Raw genomic sequence first — 22,007 nt, 5'->3', positions numbered from 1 at the left:
AACTCATTGGGAGAACAAATATTATAATTTCCTGTTTTATATTTTTGAAAGTTAAATAGAATGTAGAGGAACTTCCCATTTCTATAGGGAGGTGAAGATCTTACCATTCTCATAGCCATTACACACAAGGCGGGCAACAGTTTTCAAATTTAAAATTTTTTCATCCTCTGTGGGAAAATGTTTGTTGTAGTGATTATGGTTAAAACAAAAAAAAACCTCTTAGGATGTTGGGGACGTTTCACTGCTCCTAGGATTTGCAGCTGTGTAAACATTTTGAGATTTCAGTCTCTGCTGCGCCTGCCTTTATTCAGACCAAAACCTCTGTTGTGTCCACCTGAATGCAGGACAGGCTCTGCATGTTCCTTTCTGGGCTTAATCATCCCCAAGCTAGGGCTCTTCTCTTTCTTTTTTCATAAAACAGGCCACAATACAAAATTATTGTAGCATTGGTCTATATATACCAATACAGGCAGAATCACCTGGCATGAAAGAGTTCCTGAATCCAGTTTATGATCAACTTGGCTAGGAAATTAGGAATGATGAGTTAGGGCAGTTGACTATGGGGGGACGGTGCTATGAATGTCATCTCGGGGAATCCTGGGGTACAGTGGGATGCTTGGGGCAACCTGTCTGCCAGTCCATGCCCTGTGCTCCCTACCACCCCCCCCCCCCGCAGATGCCCTTGGATGCTCATTTTTCTTATCATGACATTGATGCTTATTGGCTGGGCGCAATCCCTGTTCCCCTGGAGGCAGTCCAGTTGAACCAGGAGTGCTCCATGAGTCTCTCACGAGGAGTCACACAACGAAATTATTATAAAACCAACACTACTGTATAGGTTTATAGGATCAGCATGGTTTCAGCCCTTGAAGTATTGGCATTTGGGAAAAATAACAAAACACAACAGACCAAACATGGTTGACATCTGTGGCGCTATAGCAAGTGATGGTAGGTGACAGTTCTATTTTGCAGAAGAGGCAAAGTGACAAGAAGGAGGTGACCCAACAAGCTACTGTCCCTGTCCAGGATTAGATCTGATTTCAGGGTATTCCTTGAGCACTTGAAGTTCAAAATGAGATTATTCTGTGGCTTCTTTCAGAAACAAAGATGGACTTCCATGGGGCCCCTTGCCACACTCTACCATCCTTCAACCCTAATGTACCCTAAAAGTCACCACTGTCCCTTGCTTGGGCTAGAACTGTCTGCTTGAGGAGTACTGCATTACTCTCCCCTCCCCCCAAGAGTTGGTTAAGGTGACCCCTGTGTAGTGTCCCTCCCGTGGAATGCCATCTGTGTGGAGAGAACAGAACCCAAATCAGCATGACCCATATTAGCATCTAGAACTGGACCTCCTCAGGAACCAGAATCAAGACTCTAGGGTTATGACCGGTCTCAAGAGGAGGGAGAGGCCTAGGAACCACCTTCTTACCCATGGCTCCTGGGGCTGGGGAAAGGCTGAAAGGTGCAATTTTTGTCCCTTTTTAATTTCCTATTTTTCCTTTATTGAAAGGGGGGTCTCACAATGCTGCCCAAACTGGCCTTGAACTCCTGGGTTCAAGTGATCCTCCGCCTCAGCCTCCAGAGTAGCTGGGACTGCAGGTCTGCCCCATACCCACCTTCCTTTTTTTCCAAAGACTCAAAATTTCTCCTGTAGCTCCTGTTAGAGCTACAAGGTCAAGGGTTTGACTTGGCTTGGAGGCGAGGCTGCAATGAAAAGCTACAGCTCAGGAGAATGCAAGGGCTTATGCGGTTGCATGCCTGGGACAGACCTGGGATGCTTTTGTGGTACTGGTTTTTTTTTTTCTCTTCTTGGCCTGCCCCTGGAGGTGTGCTCAGGGAGCTGGACTAGGCTCAGATGGCTGGGCTCCACTGGGAAGGGAAGAGCATCAACGCATGCACTTGCCAGCCTTGGGGAGGCAAGCTGGCAGACAGCAGGGGGCAAGGAGAGCTAAGGGGAGGGAGTGGTGAACTGGGGCTGGGGAACAGGAAGCTCACTGTGACTGTGAACATGGCACTCGCCAAGCACCTATCAGTGGTAGGATCAGCGCCTGAGCATTTCTGCTACCTGAAAGGCTCCCAGGCACTGTGGCCAGAAGAGTGGCCAGCTCAGCTCCAGCCAAAACTGCACCAGGTGCTGCTGCCTGGGGGTGAACATTGGCCAGTGCGGCCGCCACCCATGATGCGCTCACCTATGTGGGCGCAGCACATTTTATGGCATCCTTCTGGTCAACCTCGGGAAGCAGATGACCTGACAGTCACTCAATGGATGAGAAGCTGAAGCTCAGAGAGGCTAGGGAACTGACCCAGGCCACAGGGCCACTGAGTAGTACAGCTAGAATCCTGACACCAAGCCACCTAGCCTCATGGCCAATAGTCATGAGAATTCTAACAGTTGTTTTCTGATTTCTTTGGCCTTTCTCCATGGACTGCATCTCACTTTCCACCACCATTTATAATCTTTCTGTCCAGCCTGCTTCTCACAGCTGTCCCCAACACAATCTCCATTCCACCTCCTTGGCCTCAGCTGTACAACTTACATCTCAAAGCCCCCAGATACTGATGCTGACACTGTCAGGGGCCATCCCTGTGGGGCTGTTGGAAGACTTCAGGCTGTGGTCCCTTCCACCTGCACCATTGTCTTACAGATATCTGAGTGTGAACAACACCCAGCCTGGGGCTCAGACCCTGTGAGCCCTTTTCTGAGCAACCTCCTTCTAGACAGATCCAGACTTTGGGTAAAAGCTGTCCACCTAGCACATAAGACCATCATCATTTCTGAACCCTCCTGTCTGTGGGACCCCATCTTGCCTGTGATCTGGAGGTAAGGAATGTCATATTAAGGGACACAGGGCTTGGGCACTTGCACTTCCTAGGTGGTTTGTCAGCATGGGCTTGGCTAATGGAGCCGCCCTGCAGAGGACAGGACAATGGCCAACTTCCCTGAGTCTCCATTTCCTCATCAGTTAGCTGTTCCCCACAAAACCGTGACAGAGATGAACTGAGATAATACGTTAGAAATCTCCTGGCTCCAAAGGTCCTCAGCGATTCACTGTTATTCCTCCGTTCCTCACCCAGCATGTCACTGGCCAGGAGCTTATCCAAAGTTACTGTCCTTTTCCTGGTGACCTCTGTGCTCACCAGAAGCCTGGGGGAGCTCCTGGCTGGTCCTCAGAGGCAGAAATGGCAGGTGGGTGGGTCTGGGGATACTTCTTTCCTTAACCCCCTGTACCTGCCCAGTAACCACCAATAGATACTCCACAAATGGGTTCTCAGCCCTCTCTCTGTCTTGACATCCTTTCAGGTTTCTCTCCCCACCCCTGAGCCATGGCTATAATGGATGCTAAGTGCTAGGATACAGAGGAGACAAAAGGTGCCCGGGTTGACATCAGGGTTGGGGCTTACACAATCATCTGCCTGGGATTCCTGGTTCCTGGCATACAGGTAAGAATTCCAGTCCCCTGAAACAGATACATCCTGGCCACCACGAGGTTAAGAATATCCCCCACAGGGGAGCTGCTGGAGACTGCAGGATTGGGTGGGTCCCTAAACCACTCCCCCTGTTGTGAGCCCTGGGGCTACCTCTGCTTTGTGGAATCTGGATACAGCTCAGCGAGCGCTGGGGGGAAACTCCACTACCCAGCTGGCCACAGAGGCCCAGGCCAGTGTGGGAGCTCCAGAGGAGCTTTCTTCAAAGGGACGAGAGTCCGAGAGTCCTGTCGGCAGGTGCTGTTCAAAAGGACAGGGGTGTACACAATGCCAGGTGGAGAAAGCCCTCCCCCACACCTGCCAGGCGTGCAATCAAAGGCAAAAGCAATGCAGAAAGAGCAGGCACACAAGAATGGAACTGCTCGGAGAGGACCAGTCCAGCTGCCAGAACTGGGGCTGATTCCTGTCCTAATCTCATTCATCAGGAAGCAACAGCACATTGAGAAAAAGCAAACGGAAGACAGCTCAGACCCTGCGTGGAGCTCAGCATGGCATAAATAAATTAAATAAACAATCAATCACATCATCTCCCTGAATCCTGAGATGTGGCTGACAGGGACTTCTTCTGATTCTAGATGGGCACCTCACTACAACTGTCAGCCATCTCTGTCTACTCCATCTCTGTCTATTTGTTGGATAGAAAATACTCCCAGCCATTTGTTCTGAATAGCCCTTTCCAGAAACCAGCCTGTTATTTGGCGCTGACAATACTGAGTACCTACTGTGTGCCAAGCACATTTCTCAGGATGCTCCATAAGCACATGGCTCATTTGGTCCCCACAATGACCCTATGTGGCAGTATCATTATTTTACAGACTCAGAAATGGATGCACAAAGGCCTACAGCAGCAAGCAAGTCCCAGAGCCAGGATTTGAACCCAGGACATCTAGATTCAAGTGTATGCTCCACTGTGCTCTTGAACAGGCTCAGGAACTCAGCCCTCTATAGAAGTTTTCACCTACTCATAACACCCTCCTCTCCCTTTCCAAACCTGTGTCTGTCTGCCATGATTTCTCATCTTGCTAACATGGATACGAGGTGTCAGGGATTCGAGGATGACAGTATTGTGTCCCCCTAAGTGTGAGCCTGCTTCCCCACTCCCTGGGCCCTTCTCCAGCAAAGGTATGGGTTATCCTGGGATGTAAAGCTTGATTATTGTCTGGGGTCAAAAACCAAAAAACTCATGATGCAGACTCCATGAGGCCCATCTCTAGAGGTGAAGGCCTATGGCTTCCTATTTTATAGAGGTGTACCGGATATTCAAACAAAAATAATTCTGAAAGTCTCCAACACACTTTTTTAAAAAAATTATCTGCAGAGGCAGACATATGCCATTGTGAAGGAGGTTGGGTTTTTTCTTTTAATGGGAATAAAACCTTAAGGGGAAAAAAACGCGGAGGAAGTGACTCACTGATAAGGCAGTGGGCCTCAGGAACCACATGGACAGACGGTGGAGGCCTGGAGGCTCCGCTGGGAGGAGGCAGTAGGAAATGAGACCCAGAGCACACCAAGCCTCAGATGGGATCCTTCTTTTTCTTCTTCCACAGCTCATGACTCAGAAACACCTGGAGAGGTGGGGTGAGAGGGGCCAGAAGTCCGGACTGAGGCAGCTTGAATGAAGCCTAGGTCTCTGAGGGCAGGACAGTAAAAGACCTGGCTCTACCTCTTTCTGGCTGTGTGACCCGAGCCATCAGGTTGCCCTCTCGGAAACAGTTTCTTCGTTTGCAAAAGTGGTGATAATGGTACTCACTGCATGGGGGGTTTTGAAGATAAAATAAAAACATCCACCTTAAGGGCTGAGCTGGGGAAATGCTACAAAGTGACGACGGTTAAGAGCAGCAGAGAGAATGAACGGTGGTGGTGGGAGATGCCAACAATTCCCTCCGTCCTGGATCATGATGCTTGAGGACTAGGCGGTCAATTTGGGACCAGTCTTAATATACAGAGCACACTCCTGGACATTTCTAATTCAAAATGGCCCTAAGCTTGAGCCAGCTGTAGGTCATAACCCTGACCTGCCTAGAGACTCTGACCCTGATCACCCCTACCTACCCACCCCTACCTGCCCACTGGTTCCTCAGGGCAGACATGGGAGGCCAGAAGACGTGACCTGGCTTGGTAGAGCAGAGGATGGGCACAGGGATGGCTTCCTGGCAGCTTTACAACCCCCTGGAGGTTAGACTATCTCTAAAAACCATACTGGGTCTGTGCCCACAACTCCATTAGGCCAAGGTGTCTGTATGAAAAGTTCACGACTGCTCCTCCCGAGCTGATGGAGTGTGGGGCTCTCTGTTCCAATATGGTAACTAAATCATTAATGAACCCAGGCATCCCTCAGATTCACAGGACTCGGTGAGAATGGCTTCCCACTGGCCACACTGACCTTCTGTGGAGGTTCTGGGGCTAGGTTGGGCCTGTCACTGGCCTGCCATCATGAAGTGGTTCCCCACCTCCCCCCAACCCACTGATTCAATGACAGAGGCACTGCCAGCCAGAGTGACCCTGCCACCCACCCATGTCAGCATGCACTCCACTGCCCACTCAGCAAATCTCAGGCCACAGTGCTGCCTGGGGACAATGAATCCTCAGTGTGCTTTAAATCCAATGACCAAACACCCTTCTTAGAGCATTGCTTCTCGATCATCCTCAAGTACAGTACCTTCTATAAATAAGATACAAATGGTGCTAATGTGGACGATTCGGCCATTCTGGTGCATGAAAGGCCTCCTCTGTGTGAGCCTGTTGTGAATTGTTCTTTTTCAGTGGCTTAATTGTCAGACCCAAGACTGAGAGCAAAGCAGGGAAGAGCCATTCTTCTACCGGAAGGTGCTGGCCGTGTTCGTGAGGAGGCGGTCACATGGGGGCCACCCAGTGTTGTCCACTTCCTCGCGGGGTCTGAGGCTGCTGAGGGTCAGGGCCCGGGAAGGTGGTATACAAAGGTCCCTGTGCTCCTGGTTCTGGGAGGAGCTATGGCAGCAAGGACATCTGAGCCAGGGAGGAAGACTGACCATGGCCCTCAAAGTTGCCAAAGGGAGTCTTGGCTGAGGAAAGAGTCTGGAATGTACAGTCCCTGTCCCTTTCATAGCCATAGCACACTGGGGCTCTACAGATGTCTCCCCTCTGGAATCAGTGCTCCTTTCCCACTGGAGATGGCAAAACCTGTCAGCATGCTGACTCCGAGCCCCAGCCCTGTGTCCCCTCACCAGACCACAGGCACTGTAGCAGGGCTCTCAGATGACACTGTCCCAGGAGCCATGCCCAGACCCTGCCAGCCTAGAGAAGGCTTCCAGAAAGAGGCAGAATGAGGGAGGCAGCCATAGGTGCCCCACCTGGCGACTGCAGTGCTGGGGATGGAATCTAAGGATCTGCACAGGGCAGAGCAGGCCCAAGAAGAGGCACTAAGGTCCTTGCCTGCCCCACCTCCATCTCCACCCCACACTAAAATACTTGACATACTTGTGGTTCCTGCATAAGCACTGCCCTCTCCCCCTCCCTCCCTCTGCATACACAGCTTCCAAGGCTGCTGCTGCTGCCTCCTCCTCCTCCTCCTCTTCTTCTTCTTCTTCCTCCACTGAGCTCTGCAAGCTGCTCCAACCTGGCTGGCAGGATGAGGCCCTCAGCACCCTGGATCAACCCCCTCTACCAACTAGCTTCTACCCTTTCCCTCCAGGGGAAACAGGAGAGCTGAGCCAGTGGCCTTCATCTCCAAGCACTTGTCCAGAGCAAGAGCTGGGTTCTTGCCACATTCCCTGGGGAGGCTTTGAGGCTCTGCCCCCGCCCCTGCAGTCTGAGGCCCCCCTCAAAGCAGCAGTAGACAAAGACAGAGGACCCCTGGGGACAGCCAGGATGGCTCAGAATAGAGGTACTGGGCCAGCTGCACTGTTCTTCATGACTTGTCAACAGCTAACCTGCCATGCTGAGACTAGAAGGGGAGAGGGCAATGGCAAGAGGGTACAGTATTAGTGCAGCAGCTGTGTCTCCAAGTCCTCATTTCTTCGTACAAGGGGAAGAGGAAAACATTTTTCCAAAAGTACCACCAAAGCAAGGTGAGGTCACTTTGTGAATGCAGGCACCAGGTACAAGGGAGCAGCTTGAACGGCAATGGTAAGAGATGACTGCAGGAAGGGCAAGCTTCACCACAGGGACTGTGCGGGACTGTGCTGGTGCATGCATGTGTGCACCTGCGTGTGTGTGTATGCACTGGACAGGGGTAGCGAGGGGAACAGCAGCAACAGGTTGGGGCCCAATGGGGAGGCCTAGCACATCCACACTCAGGAGAAAACCAAAGGCCTCTGTCACTACTAAGAGCATTCAGTCAAAAACAAATGCCACAGGCGGCCTCGGTGGGAGAGTGATGTCCAGAAAGCCTCTGCAAAGACCCTGTCCTAAGAGCCGAGGGGGAAGGAGTGACCAACCACGACTCCTGCCTGCAGGGTGGAACTGGAGACTAAGAATGAGGCACTGTGTGGCAGTGCCTGCGTGTGAGCCAGGAGAATTGAGGAATGAGAGCCAAGGGAGAGGGGTACAGAAGAGGGTGTGGGTCTTGGGAATGGGGATAGGGACAAAGCCATCAGAGAAGCTTTTGTGGGGTGACTAGCAAGATCAGCAGATGTACAGAAAGAAGGCAGGTTCAACTGGGCCAGTTACCCCGGCCTGGGCTGCAGGGCACAGTGGGCCCCTGTGGGCAGTCTGAGCCTGTGGGAAGACATGACAAGATGAGAAGCAGGTCTGGGCAGATGACAAGAGAGATGCACCACCCTGACCTCAGCAGACAGCCTTCTGAGCTTTCAGTGGTACGCTTCGGCAGCTGGGGAAGGATGGCGAGAGAGAGTAGTGACAGAAGAGGCAGAGCCCACCTCTGACCATTTTAAAACAGCCCAGGCACATGTTGGCCCAAATGACATCAGCAGCACAGTGACTAGGGAAACGGGGGACCCTGGGGTGGAGGGAGTAGGACAAAGGGACCAAATTGGACTGTGGGAGGAAGAGCACCTGAGTCTTGAACCCAGCTTCCAGGAAGAAGCATGGCATGGGGCAGGGCACTGGACTCAGGTGTGCCCGCACTAAAAGAAATGCCCAGGGAGACCCAGGCATAGGGGTCACTGTCCCAATGGGCTGAGTAGACATGATGAGACAGCAAAGGAAGCAGAAAAGAAGAGTAGGGCCAAGGACACTGAAACACAGCACCACGCCCAGGAGAGCCGATGTATCCTTGGTGCCCAACAAATGCAGACAAGCTACAGGGGCAGGTGTGGGTGCTCATCTCAGCCAGAATGCTTACTGTGCACCCTAAAACTTTTCAGTTGGCATAGCCATGCACAGTCTGTGCAGAGTTCCCTAGGGAACCCTTAATATCTGTCCATGCCCAGGCCCTTCCCGGAAATTCTGATTCCAGGCTGGAGTGGGACCCTGGTATCAGCATGCTTAGAAAGCCTGCAAATGGCTGTCTCTAAGAAGGCAGAGTTGAGAGAACTGAGAGAAATGTTCAAATTCTACAAATGAGAGGTGGAGGGCGGGGGGGGGCAGGCGAGGAGGAATTAGTTTCTGACTCATTTATTCTAAAGGCTCTCTGGGGTGATTTTGAGGCAGGTCAGTTTGGAGGGCCATGGTTCTCAGGGGAAATGGTGAGGTGTAGGCTGTGAACTTCCCGAGGACAGTGGCCTGACTGTCTTCTATGCTCAGTGTCTGCCTCTCCTTGCACAGACCTAAGGCCCCTATGTGTGCTGGGCAGTACGGGCAGGACAAAGGTGTGGTCACAGCTACAGGGCATGTTTCCCCCCTTTCCCTCCTTTCACATCTATTTTTAAAATCTTAGGATGGGGGAGGGTGGGCAGAAGAAACCAAGCTCCATCAGGAATAAGTTCACTCACTCGCCTGAGGATGCTGATGTCCCTGAAGGCTCTAGAAGCTTCAGGGTCAATTCAAAGTCAGGAGATTCTATGTTGATAGGGAAAGATTCAGCAGTTTCAGTAAGAGGTCAGTGTCTGCAGGTGAGTTAATGGTTGAAACCTCTTCTTCGTTGGTCTTGTCCTAACCAAGACTTTTTTAAAGCACAAGCATGGGGTAATATTCTTTTAGACCCAGGGGTCTTCATGCAAGTCAGATGATAAGACTCGCCATGAACAAAAATGGTGTGAGGTGCAAAAGGAAACCAGAACAGCAGAAGGACCCTTGGAAGGGGTCTTTAAATCCCTTCTCCTGAAGCCAGAACTCTTCGGTGAGCACCTTGGATGTGCATTCAAAGCCAAACAAACCAGCCAAGACCTGGAGCAGTTCTGGAATAATTAGACGGTCCAATAGGGGATGGAGTCTCAGGAGCAGCAACAATATACTGCGTCACATTCTGACTAGAAGGTTTTAAAAATGTGAAAGCAAAACCAACAAGAGCAAGCTTGACTTGGAAGGCAGGAGTACAGCCCCCCCTCATGCTGAGGGTGCAGAGCATTCAGGGTGGACCCGTCTCTAGCTCCTGTGAGTACGGGCTGCCCTTTGCTCACGTAGTTCACAAAGAGGACTTCATGGCAGAGCTGACTCACGTCCCTCATTTTCTACGGCTATGCTGACCAATATGCAGTAGTTGCATGTGTCTTTTGAAGTTTTAATCAAAATAAAAAAAGATATAAAATTCAGTTTCTCAGTCGCAATGGCCACCTTTCAAGTGCTCAGCTGCTAAGGGTGGTTAGGGATGCTGCGCGAGCAGACATGACGGTCACCGCAGAACATTCCACAGATGATGCTCTTCAAGACGCTGGCTCTATACAGAACCCAGTCAGCCTCATGTCTAAATCTAGAAAAACCAAGAATGTTTAGTCACTGTGGTCACTATTAGTGTATTCCTGGGATATACACTAATAGTGGGGTAGTACAAAAGAACAAAGACCACCACCCTGTAATTTGGCTGATTTCCCTGTATATATTGACATCTCATTAAAAAAAAAAAAAAAGTGGCAGATGTCATCTCTATAAATTTCCACCTTGAACTGGTTTGTTTTTTTATTTTACTGTTGATTTTGATCACGGCTTGGGAGGAAATTTGTCTGTCTGCTGTACTAAAACATCCCAGCTCTGTAAATACTGGGTTGAGGGAATTCTGAGAGAATTCAAAGGGTGCAGTCTTGGTGATGTAGCTAGAGCCTCATCTGAGCTGAAAAAAAATCTGGTCTCCACAATTAATTCCAGGGTCGATGTCAGAATGGAAAAGCCTGACAATCGGGGTCTGTAGCAGGTTTCATATTTTAAGTCTTATCCTCAACTCTGTAATATTTTTACAAGAGAGAAAAACACTTTTGAAGGACTTTTGGAAATGCACAGGTTTCAGCAGAGGTATAAAAGGACACACCAACAAAGCAAATATTATGCAGAAGGTGTGGCTACCTTGATGGAGAATAGCACTTGGCTATGACACGGGACTTTCAAATCCTTGGAGACAGGAGTCACAGGCTGGGTAGTCCTTCTGCTTAGAGGAGACAAACCAAGTCCCTCAAAGACTGGGTTTGCATGTCCCACTGTCACATCACCGTGACCTAAGGCCAAGGCACAGCAAGATGGAGGAAGAAACTGAATCTGAAAGTGGGCTTTTTTTCCCTGGATTTTTTTTATTTTGCAAAATGAGAATTTCACTCCTTAACCACTCCCCATACATCCAAACCAACCAACCAACAACAACAAAATCCACACCAAATTCCTACATAACCATAGTAGATCTGGTTATCGGTAAAATAAATAGACCACAGCATGTATCTCGAACAAAAACTAAAAAGGGGGAAATAGTCAAGTCTGTTTTCTCGAATGCTATAGAATATTTGATCATGTCTAAGTATTAGGTTTCTAGTTGAAAAGAAATGGTTTAGTCTCATTTCAAATACATACATACATTTAACTATTAATTAGAAGAAGTATGAAAATATCCTTAAATATGTTATATACTTACAGAATATATACATATTAAAACATCAATAAACATAATAATAATGTCACCAACTGACTGTAATCACAAATTTTTCCCCCTTACACAGGTGACACAGAATCTTAAAAGACACGTGGAGAAGCGCTGAAGGTTTTTTCTGTTCCATTATTTCCCCTAGTGAAGCTAACTTACATAAAGCTTAGCAGTTACATGACCTAAACAAATTGTCTTGTTGATCTCCTCCTAGCAAGCAATTAAACCTGAAAAACTTTTTATTAAATGTAAAGCTAAATATATTAAAGTCATTTATCCCAAACTACTACTTGGCTGATAATTGAATTAGTACGCACACTGCAATTTTTCTTTACTTTACCCAAATGTGTTTTTTATTAAAGTGAAAATAAAACCCACCAATTTTTAAAAAGCATATTATCTTTAATCCACTGCATCAACCTAGTTCTTATTTAAATCACTGTGGAAGAAAAACTAGTCCCACTTCTTTTCTTCAATTAAATGAACATAATTCTAAATATGCTGCAACTAAAGGAAGAGAACTCCAACTCGGGCTTCTGAAAGTACAGCAGTTGCAAGGAAATGAAACGATAAGGGTCCAGTTATTTCCCAACCTCACTTTGGCACACATAAAAATCAAACCCTAGGGGCTGCGGATGTGGCTCAGTGGTAGAGTGTTTGCCTGCAGTATGGGAAACCCTGGTTCCATTCCCAGCTCTAGGCGCCCCCCCCCCAAAAAAAAAAAATTTAAACCCTGGGAATTGTAATATCCATGTCTGTCTGTGAAACAGCTATAAATTCCACTGTTTTTTGAATATCTTTTAAAATGATTTAAAAGTTTTACCAAGAACATGGTGAGGATACTCATATTGTTTTTGTTTTTAATTCTATTGATAAGTCTAGAAAAGCTAGGTACTAAAGTTGTTCTATTTGTCCTTAAATATTTGGTAAAAAAGAAATTCATTAAAACTGAGTATTTATATTACCAAATAGGGTGTTATGTGACCAAAGATAATCTTTAATACTTTTTACTCTGAAAGTAATTCATATAATCATGGTGGGCATAGGTTAATGGCAAAGTGTGTACCCCACATGCAAAAGGGCTAGGATTTGATACCCAGCACTACAAATGAAAATATTTCATTAACCTCTACTTAGTTCATAAAACTTTATTAAAATAAATTAGTAAAACTATATAAAATTTAAGACAACAGGCAGGGCCTATAAAGGTAGATTTCAGACTGAAATTCTTTGGGATGGTTTTTCCTTTCCAATTTTCTTTTCGATTTCCCTTTTATTGGTGACATCCAATAAGTCCCTGTTGTAACACTTGCAAGACATACATTTCTCGGTAGGTTAAAATTATTGAAGCTTATTCAAATAGCGGAGTTTAAAGTCTCTGTATAACCTAGCTTTTGCTTAAGTCTCAACAGTGGAATTTCCCAAGCCTAAGCTATTTAATCGACTACCTTTGTAAAAAGCCACATACTACAAATAGCTTCTAACTGGTATAAAATTGTGTGTATATATGGGAATATATAAATATAAGGTTTTACTTAGAGGAAATCTGCACATTTCAGTAATATATTTTATAACTACACAGAGTTGAACCTCTGCAACCGATGAGTTCTCAGATAGTCCATTCTGTCTGCAAACTTTGGATTCCTCCTTACTGCTAATCAGAAACCTGAAAAAACACACCAGAAGCATTTCAGGGAAGCAGATGAATACAGGCACAAAGAAATTCTTGCTATGGAAAAAGCAGCAGCATCCGGGCACCATGTCATCTTTTATATCTTCATAGCCCCACTTGTCCTGTTTTGTATACTCGTTGTGATAAGTAGATTCTTCTGGCTATTGCATGACACTTGAGGCTAAAAAAGCAAAAACCTTGGCCAATCGCATTTTAAAACATCTTGAATACTGAAAAGGAACTGGAAGAGACATTTGTCCAGTATTGTGTGTGTGTGTGTGTGTGTGTATACTTTTTTTTTTGCCATTAAAAAAAAAAAGCAAATTAAATTTGATGAGCAAAGAGTCGTTTGGCTTCATTCATTTACAGGAGATGAAGAATTCTTGATAAAATCTGGGTTGCACCCTACCCAGTAGACTAGGACAAACATAATACATCCCACACGGTCATGGGGTGAAACAAGGGTCCAGCGAATGCAATAGACCCCCCTGTGTTCCCTCTATGGCCCAATTCCACACTTAACCAGCAGCAATGGAGTCAGCTCTCAAGTCAGCTCCAAAAAGTGACCAGAAGCCCCATCACCATAATCACTGCTCTGTCATGACAACTGATTTTAGGGAATTGCATATGAAAGTTTAAAGTGCAATTTCTTCACTTATCATTTAAGAGGAAACTTCCAAAGGAAAAAAAAAAGAAGAAGAAGAAGAAGACGACTTGGCTTTCCGAACGCATGGCTACTCCTCTGCTCCGTTGTTCTTAAACATAATTTATGTAAAGCAGGCTTTTCTCTAAATATACCATGCTTTCCCATATACACATTGAAAATGATATTTGCATACAGCGAGTGTATGCGCTGATACACACATGGTAAAAACTTAAAAAATATGGACTGCATAAATCAGTAGCTGATTTTAAATATACACCAACTTAAACAGATTTGTTTGCAATTTCTGAATTCTTCAGGTAGAAAAGATCTCTCTTGCTGGCTGTGGTTCTAGAAGATGTTTATACTCTATAAGAGTGTACAAGAATGCTTCCCACATAAACAAAGAAAAGAAGGTTCCAGGATCTTGGTATTCTAACCTTGCCTTTGCTATTAAACATCCGCCAGACGAATGTGATGGAGACCAGCGAAATCAGCCTGTCATGCTACAGTAAACATGATATTCCGTGAGCTGCCCAAGACATTTTTTCTCATGAATATAAGTCGCCTGCCATTTATTATGAGATTTTTCCCCGATTGACACCCCATTATGTATATTCAGTCAAGCTCAAAGGAGATTTCAAGTGATCAATATACTATTTGTGCTGAAAGTCTATTAGTAGCTCTAGCAATAAGCTCTGCAAAGAAACAAAAATGGAAGTGATATTTAGTGAACTGAATTACATAGAAATCCATGTTTTGGGCAAGTGGCTAAAGACAGGAGGCAGGAAATCAAGGGACCAGAGAAGGTAGGAGAGATGCTTTTCTATATAAAATTCAGCTTTCTAGAGCCTGGCCAGTGATGAAATGCATAAAATGCCTGAGAATTTTTCAAAAATATCTTAAATTACACATTGAGATTTGCGAAGAAGGGAGGGGTCTAACTCAGCACTAGTCCCTTTCAGAGAACAAGCAGTTCCTTGTTTAAAGAGTCAGATTTGGAAGTACTCAATATCTGTAAAATGGACAAGGTGGATCCAGCCCCAGAAAATCCACTATCCACCGTGTTTCTGTGACACAGCAAGGGCCTCCTGCAGATTTTAACACTTTCCACTTTATACCTTACGTGAGCCAGATCCCAACACGTGACCTTCATCAGCTGGGCCATGGCACCTTGGTTAATATGTGGTAGGACAGTAACCAGAGGATTTCATCTGACCCCAAAAAACTGCCCCTGAGCCTAGATGTGTCTGCATATTTGAAACTATCAGCTTGAGCCAGGAGAATATTAGAACAGGCAGGGCCACCCAGAAAGATGTGACACTTGGGGGAAGGAAGCATCAATTCAGCATTACCCAGACACCAAAGGTTCATATTGTTTTACTCTGAAAAATAATGTGGGCTGGGGATGTGGCTCAAGCTGTAGCGCACTCGCCTGGCATGCGTGCAGCCTGGGTTCGATCCTCAGCACCACATACAAATAAAGATGTTGTGTCCGCCGAAAACTAAAAAATAAATATTAAAAATAAAATAAAAGATTCCAAGAGTCCATAAAATTAAAAAAAATAATAATGTGGTAGGGAGAGGCAGAGAAGGAGGACACCCATCATTGGCTGTGGTGACACACATATAGTCACAACGCCGTATACTGAAGAAATGTTCGTCTAGGTTCTTCATTGCCCCAGGAGAAGATATCACCTCCTTCTAGGCTCTTATGAAGCTAGAGTCTTGGGCAGAAGGACACAAAATGGGAAGAACTGTTCTGCATAGATCTCCAGAGTTATCGATATTTAATTATTTAGCTTGCTGAACTTACATTTTGAACCACTCTCAGGCTGAAGAGCAGAGTCATTACCCACTGTATCAGAGGAATACCTGTAAGACCAAAATATTTAGATCATTAGTAGTCTGGGCAGTTTGCAAAATTCCAAGAGTAGCGAAGATGATTGGCAGTGATTTGAGATGCATCCTAAGCTATGCCCGAACAAAAGTTATTTCTCATGATATTTTGAGTCCTAAAACTGAGAGCTAGATTGCTTTTAAACTAGCAACCTGAAATATGACATAGGAAAAGAATACGCTTCCTTAGAAGAATAACCATATTCATTTGTTTCTTCTCCTGGATGGTCCTAAATACTAAGACACTCAAGTACAACAGAATCAAGAGGCCAACATCCACTAGGAAATAGATAAATAAAATCCCTCCCCACTACTCCAAGTCTTGTCAAAATGAAGAATTGAATAATCCTAACTAGCTATTCCAGTTTGTGTAGGATGCACATGTATGTGGCAAAATGTGCTCACCAAAGCACATTCTTGAATTTTGCAGAGATATGTATGTGCAAGTATTTAATGTCACATAAATTTAAAGGAGCAGCAATTTTCAAGTTGTTTTTTCCAAAGGCTACTTATTCCCTACTGCCTCAATCTAACACATGGCACCCAAAACTTTAAAATCTTTTAATTTTTAAAAATGTATTTATTTTTAAATACTTAAAACCAATGATACTACCAGTCTGACAACCCCCTAAATTAAGTGGATTAGCAAACCTCATTTTCTTCAGATTCCTTATAAAACACACATAATGTGATGTCCTCACATTAAAAAAAAAAGGGTAGATTCTTGGAGGACGACCCTAAAAGAAGCCAAACAGATGTCTCTCCCCACCCTAGAAGGTTCTCCAGTGTCCTAAAAAAGCTCAGTATACATGAACACCATCTCTAATGTAAGGAATGAAATCCATTTGTGGGCTCCGGCAGCCCAGGTATTTATTCACCCCGCACATTCACTTCACCGGGAGGTGGGTGTTCTGGAATGTTCCTCATACAATGCTGTGTGCATATTTACTGTCGGAACTCAAGGAGGTACTGTTCTGGAACCTTCTCACACTGCAATTAACTGTGCAAGTAGGCAGAGCCAACTTCCCCAAGATAATCACCATGTATCTTAGGAAAAGACCCTCTTTGAAACCAGGCTGGTAGGGTGCTGGCATCTGAGCAAAGGACCAGATTCAATTGATTTTTTTTTTCCAGTTTGATTCATGAAGCCTCTGATGAAATCTATTTTGATTTTTGGAATGACCCGCATTCATAGGCAATTTACCTGATTACACATGTGTTCTTGGTGACTCTCAAAGCCTTCTACGTGTTAGGATTTGCAGGTGTCATTTGGGAATTTAAATGAGTGGAAAATAGCATAAGAAAAAAAAAGAAGGTAGTTTCAGCAGCTTTGAACGTACATTATTGTACAGAACAGAACACACAATTTTCATGGGAAGTAGACTCAAATAACCACTGAGATGCTGTCAAATGATCACTACATTCAGATTTGAAAATGCATTCATTCATTCTAGCCATCAGGTGAAAAGTATTATGTTCCTCTCTTTAAATGATTTATTTAACTTTAAAAAAAAAGGGAAATAAACCAAGTGGGCATCTTTCTGAAATTTATTTTTTATATTCTTTCTTTCTTTCTTTTAAAGAAAAAAGTCTTTATATCTCTTTTCCTCTTGGTCAGCCCTGCTGTCTGCAGTAGACGATGCGGGTAAGCACCACTATAATCAGAATGAATTGTGAATTCATAATGTCTTTTTTTTTTTTTTTCCAGAGCAGCTCGAAACATTTTCTTTCTCACAGATTTGAAATCTCCTTGCCTTGTTGCAGAAATGGCCTTCCTCTAATCTGATGTGACATGACTGGGTTCTGTTTGAAGGACCAAACAGTAAAAGATAGATTCATTCATCTATTTCTTTCTCAAGTTATGCATCTCTGTTCTCACTGAGACGCCAGGTGCTAGTCTATCCCACAAGCTGGTTTATTCCATGCACTGCCTGAAAATGAACCCCCTCTTCCTAAAAGAAGTTACTTTTATTTTAAAAAAAACATTTTATTAAGAATAATAAAGCAAAAATTATTATTTTGGGTTTCATGATATGCTTCGATATTTGTTCTTCCAATCAGGTCTTTTAGCCCCAGGATCTTAAAATTTGGAAGCGGCTCTTGCTTCATATCTTTTTTTTCCATCAAAATCAACCTCTCAAAGTTAAATGTACATTTTAACAAGATGACTGGTGAAATGGAATAACACTTTGCTTTCAAGAACTACTTATGGATTAAAGCTTACCCTCCGAAATGTTAGTAATTATTTAAATAAAGGTAACACCCAAGCCTAGACACTGCCCCTCCCTGCACCACTGCAATTGTTGAATTCCTTTCCTGGTCTTTCATGCAGATGCTCAGAAACAGGGTGGGGCCCTGGTCTTGCAAAGCAAGGGGAAGGGAATCTGTGCTGTAAAGAAAACTCAATTAATCCTTCATATTCTAGTTTTCCAGTATCCTTCACAAATACCTTTGAAACAATCATGTTGTTAAGAGTGCCACTTTTATTTTTAATATTAGGATTTAGCTTTAAACCTTTGTGTCAAACCAAATGTGCTGTGCACAAGCATGGATGACAGGTATCGAAATGAAGGTGACAAGTCAAGGGACTGGGAAATACCTCCCTGGAGAAGAAAGTGAGGGGGAGACTAACTTCTCTATGAATGTCTCTGGTGATGCTTATATTAATTTATTAATTTTTTTTTACAAGTACAGTTCAAGTCTACAAGTAAAATCCCACCATGCTAAGCCATGCTAGTTCCCTTATGAGTCAGCAGGCCACTAAGCAGTTCAGTAGGAGCAGAAAGAGTAAATGGGCAAGAGCTGTCTTTGGACACACCCATTTTACTAATCCTGACTGATTTTTTTTTTTTTAATCATCTTTGGTGTCTGACCTCAGAACTGGCATCAAAAACTGCACCCTCCCAGCTCTACCAAGAAAAATTAGGCTGGGGTGTGGACCTACTACCCTTCAGCTCTTTTACTGAGTGCAATTGAATTAGAGCTTATTTATTCCTAAATGGGCAACTCCTGCTTCATTTTCTCTCCAGTCTGCATGTTATCAGCTTGACATTCCCTTCAGTGGCACATGACAAATCAAATTGGCCATCATTGCACTCCTCAAAGGAGGATGTTTTTTGTTTCCCAGGACTGCTTCCTTCACTCTTACAATCATAGGCACACCAGAAAAAGACCCCTTTCCCCCCCTTAATATTTTTGTTTGTTTGGAGTGGGGAGGAAGCTTGGTAAGAAATAATGAGTAAATACAACTCATCATAAATCAAGGAAAGCAATGGATAGCCATAAAGTCAAAGGCAGTCTCAAAATACAATTCAAATACCTGTGCCTTAAGGAATTTGTCAAATAAGCAGATATTATTATCTTGGGAAAACTTTACCAAAACACAAAGTAAATTATTTTTCACATCTTTTTGCATGATTCAGCACTTTGAATACTCATTTCTGCCCCAAAGTTAAAAGATAAAAGAATATTTTCTGGGTGCCTTAAAACCTCACACACTCTTTTACTGAGCCATCTGCACTTCTGTTACTACAGGAGCATATCAGAAATACCGAGGGCCACTGGTTTGCTGCCGCAACGTCTAGTGACCACCTCAGAGTCGCTCAATTTCTCTCTCTAGCACATAAGTGGTACTCGGGAACGGAATGACCGGCCACAGAGGCTTCGCCACACACGCAGCCCCACACACGCAAGCACACCTGTCTAGCCCCTGACAGCTGCAGCCACACATTCCCACCTGATGTCTTTGCAACCTTTGTCAAGTATCTCAAGACAAGAATTTCCCAAAGCCCTACCCCCCACCCCAAATCAAAGCTCTCGCCCAAGCCCGGGACCAGTAGGAGCATCGAAAGAAGGCCGAGGGTGCGAGAGACCTCGGAATCGCTCTGCAAGCTTGACCTAGACATCACACAAATCCACGTCTGCATTCGAGGACCCTGATGTCCCCCGCACTGTCCCCGCAGCATCCCACGCCCGCTGTGTGCACTCACCTGCCAGTAAACGAGTCACACAGCTTGGCGGTCCAGACTTCCATCGCGACCTCGGTGGGCGAGCTTCTACACTGGATGCTCCCGGGCGGCAGGGATCACCGGCCAGCGCTGAGCAGGGCGGTGGGATGCCGGGAGCCGGCAGGAGGAGCGCGCCCGGGCGGGTCCGTGCCGAGCCCAAGCGAGCGGGCGAGCGGGGCGGGAGGGGCCATTTGTAACCGAGCAGACGCTACCACCGCCCCTTACTCGCGGGGGGCGGGGGCTGGCGGTCAGGTGACAGCGGCCCACCCTCCGCCGCGAGCCGGGTGGTTCCTGCCCGGGAGGAGCCCCCTGGCGCGCTCTGATTGGAACTCCCGCCGCAGTGGCGGGGGAGGGGGACACGTGACCACCCGGCCGGGCAGCCCCGCGCGCCCCACCCGCGTTGGGCACCCCATCTTCCTCTTGGAAAAGCCGGGGGACACAGAGAAGGCGGGGGAGCACGCGGGTGCAGGCGAGCCTACCAGCCCCTTTAGCTGCAATGCTGGTGATCCCGGTCGCCGAACCCGGGGAGGAAGGGCTCCCACAGTGAAGCCAGCCTGCCTTCACTGTCCTCCCGCCCTGCCCTTGGCCGCTGCACCCTCCCTTCGGCTGCAGTACCCGCCCCCACACCTCCAGGCACGGACACTCAGTGTAGACCACTGCCACTCCATGGATGCCAGTGCCACTTAAGAGTGTTCTCTTTTCGTCCCCTTTTCCTCCCACCGTCTCCTCTCTACACCAGCATATTGTACCTAAGAGAAACTCAAGGCCATGCTTGGCAGACACCGCCCAGTCCCAAGATTTGGGAGGACCCCTCACCCCGACCACGCCCCGGGATGCCTGAGGGCGGCTCCCAGATTTTAATGCTAAGGGACTAGGGCCTGCTCCCTTGGAAGAAAGAAGCACTGTAGTGTCGGCAGTGTCTCTGTCCCCTCCAAGAAGCAGGCCGGATGCAAGGGGAGAGAACCGTCATCTGGGTGCGATTTCAGTTCACAGCCTATGGGAGCATGTTGCTAGTAAAGGTCAAATTAAAACACATAAGCTGGTGGCGCGGCAGGGACGCGCCACATGGTCGTGGGAAGCCCGGCTGTTAATTATCCATAACGAGCATCGCTTTTCTTCTGTGGGAGAATGGGGTCGTGCGACAGCCCCCCATTCCCCGGAGTTGCGTGCTGTTCTAAGCTCTGGTTCTCCCGCAGAGAGAGTGGATTCCGCAGTCTTGTGTTCCACCTCCCCGTGACCCCCCTCTCCTGGCTGCACCAACCTAGAAGGCAGGAATTCGGAGAAAATGCGGTGTCACGTCCCCCGGTAAACCCGCGGACGCCTGCGCCAACCCCCAGCAACATGTGAGGACCGTGAATCGGGAGTCCGCTCTCGGCTTAGATGGTTATATGGGAATACTTATGTTATTATTTATTATAACCAAATTGGAGGGAGAAGTCTGTCTCTACACTGGTTTCTCTAGAACGTGTGTCCAAGGGAGTTTTGTTCTTGATTTGGGCGGGGACGCGCTTTCCAGCCAAGCCCGGCTGGCACTTTCCTGAGCCCTAGGCACGGATGGGGAGAGCAAGGGAGAAGACAACGGGCACTTGGTCTTTGGGTGTTCTGCCTTCGCTCCCTACTTCCACCAGTTGAACAACGCGTTCCTGGTCCCTAGAAGACTTTCCAACCGAAATGTTACTCAGACATTACTGAAGGGGGGAACTTGGACCCATTTGTTCCTGGGCTTCACCGAGCATAAAACAAGTGTGAAGCAGGTTTACTTGAGAAGGGAGTTTACCTGTAAGACTTCAGGCACAAACTCTAGGTAAGAGAACCTTTGAGGACGCTGAAAATCTATCCATTGTTAAGTTGGGGACAGTGGTAGGGGGAGAGCTAATATAAAAAGAAATGGACCTATTAAATGAATAAGGAGCATCTTATTTTTCAGGTGACACCTCGCTACCCTTGAGTCCTCCCCTCCCCTCGATCCATTTCTTCAAACCACAAAGGTTGAGGAACTATAAGCCCGGGGGTGCTCTATTAAAAAGAACTTTTTAATCAGGAAGGCAGGTAAGTTTTGCATTTCCAGGTGTTCATTTTTATATAACCACCACGTTAAAATGGAAGGTTTGTTATAACAAGAGAATCCCAGAGAACAGGATGCAGAGAATTTTCACAATTAAAAAAATAAACTTCCTCCCTGCCCTCCCTGACAGCTACTTCCGCATGAGCTGGGGACAGGGACAGGTGGTGGTGGTGACGGGGGGGGGGGGGGGGGGGGGGGGGGGGCGGGTTATGGGCACTCTGGGTGCGCTGGTGAGTTGGCTGGGCCACTTGCTGCGGCACTTCCAGAAGAGGTAATTTCTGAGGAAATCTGACGGG

The 22,007-nt window shown here is 46.5% G+C and overlaps 1 long non-coding RNA gene across 1 annotated transcript in view; it reads right to left on the bottom strand.

The window, feature by feature from the left end:
• The window catches only part of LOC124088222 (uncharacterized), a 117,800-nt gene extending 97,998 nt beyond the window's left edge, over positions 1-19,802 (bottom strand). Inside the window, exons 1-2 of the long non-coding RNA XR_009226014.1 lie at positions 19,629-19,802; positions 15,557-15,615 (exon numbers count right to left, since the gene is read on the bottom strand). This is a non-coding gene — a long non-coding RNA (uncharacterized LOC124088222). The remainder of the gene's footprint in view (positions 1-15,556; positions 15,616-19,628) is intronic.
• Positions 19,803-22,007: the final 2,205 nt, after the last annotated feature.

The sequence above is a fragment of the Marmota monax genome, unplaced genomic scaffold (genome assembly GCF_021218885.2).
Source record: "Marmota monax isolate L192 unplaced genomic scaffold, Marmota_monax_Labrador192_F-V1.1 WCK01_AAM20220418_F8-fsc00021, whole genome shotgun sequence".
NCBI classification, from domain to species: domain Eukaryota; kingdom Metazoa; phylum Chordata; class Mammalia; order Rodentia; family Sciuridae; genus Marmota; species Marmota monax.
The sequence above is the reverse complement of the archived record's forward strand: the minus strand, read 5'-3'. Positions and strand labels throughout refer to the sequence as shown.